Source organism: Colobus angolensis, unplaced genomic scaffold (genome assembly GCF_000951035.1).
Source record: "Colobus angolensis palliatus isolate OR3802 unplaced genomic scaffold, Cang.pa_1.0 Scaffold1, whole genome shotgun sequence".
NCBI lineage: Eukaryota > Metazoa > Chordata > Mammalia > Primates > Cercopithecidae > Colobus > Colobus angolensis.
The window spans coordinates 11,793,941-11,795,662 of NW_012110918.1; positions in this window are offsets into that span (position 1 = coordinate 11,793,941).

Sequence of the window (1,722 nt, forward strand, 5' to 3'; positions counted from 1 at the left end):
CGGCCATGGCCCGGCGGCGGTGGGGGCCAGGCGGGCCCCTTAAAGGGACAGCTGGCCTCGCGTACTGAGGGCGCCCGGGCGTGGCTAACGCGGGGCGGGGCGAGGCTAGGTCCCTGCCCCGGAAGGCGGAGGGGTGCGGCGGGCCCTTCTCCGACACCTTCGACCAGCGACGTCTGCAGGGGCCTAGGCCACCCCTGCCCGCCTCAGCCTGGGCTGCTCGAAGGCTCCGCGTTCCGGCCTTGCGCCCCTCCCTCTCTCCAGGCACCGCGCCACCCCGGCTGAGAGCTGGGTTCGGCTCTCTCGGGTCCCAGCCTGGCGGGTCCATCCCACCCCTTTGGGCCTTCAGCCCAGGTCCTGGAGAGCAGAGACTCGAAAATCCCGCCCCGCCTCTGGGCTTCTGACCACGGGTCGCGCGGAACCTCTTCTGGACTCATCTGTCAATGGCCTAACTGCATAGACCACCCGCGCAATTCCCCGGGGCTCGGCGATTAAACGAAAGTCAGTGCACGCGGGCGGGCGGGCTCCCTGCAGACCCGAGCACTGCTGCACTTTTTCCTGGAGCTGGAGCTGGGTTTCGGGCACTTGCCAGACTGGGGTGTCTTCCTTCTCTGGGCTACACGTAATTTTGGTTATTTTAAAGTAAACAGCGAGATGGAAATGTCTGGTCACCAACAGACAGGGACCAGTTAACTGGTATTTTTCAAATGGCCCTTGAATGAGTGAGTACACAAACCAGCTTTCAGCTGCAATCAGCATCCCTTCTCCCTGCTGCCCTCTGCTGGGGAGAGTTTCTTGCCTGGGGTCCGAGCTGACCTGCAGCCTCAGTATTTAGAGGCACTCCAGCGTTTCCCCTGAGCAGGCAAGGCGGGCCTGGGGCCTAGCGCCCACCTCCCCGACAGTGTGTATCAGGCCAGGGGGAACCCCAGGAGAGCAAGGCCTTTCTATCTAACCAAGCTGGGCTGATGCTGAGGCGGCACGAGCTCCCACTGCTGCAGCAAGCACTGCGTCCTGTGTGCGGCCACAGGCGGTTTCTTTCTGGAAAAAGTGCACGGATCTACCCTCCACCTACTAGTTAGCCAGACTTCTGCTTTTGGTAAGGGAGAAACAACACACGTAACCGTCCAGCCGCAGGCTCCATGGGCTTTCCGACCCTGAGCAGGTCTCTTGAGTCACGCTGTTACCTACCTAATGTGGCTTCTCCTCCCAAGCATGGGGTGGGGGCAGGAGTCTGTGCAGAGGGTCAGTGCTGGGGCAGGCACTCTCTCTCCAGGGGCCGGTGGGACCCCCTGGGGCACACAGCCAGTGCTCAATAAATGCTCCCTCCTGAGCCCAGCTGCTCTGCTCCACTTTTTCGGGGAGCTGGATTTCAGGCACCTGCTGAATTGGGATGTCTGTCTCCCTTCCCGGGGCCACACCTGTTTTGGCCCACTGCCTGCTTTTGCTTCGGATCCCAGGGCCCCCGACACCCTCAGAAGATGGAGGTCAGGGTGCACCTGGTGGGGTGGGAGGCAGCCCCTTTCCCACCCAAGAGTACAGCTCCATCGGGGTCCTCTGGCCCTGGAACACCGAACCAGGCCAGCTATGGCAGAAATCATCATCTTTTTTTTTTTTAAATAGAGGCAGGGTCTCATTATGTTGCCCAGGCTAGTCTTGAACTCCTGGGCTCAAGCGATCCTGCCTCCTCAGCCTCCCAGTGTTGGGATTACAGGCGTGAGACACCAA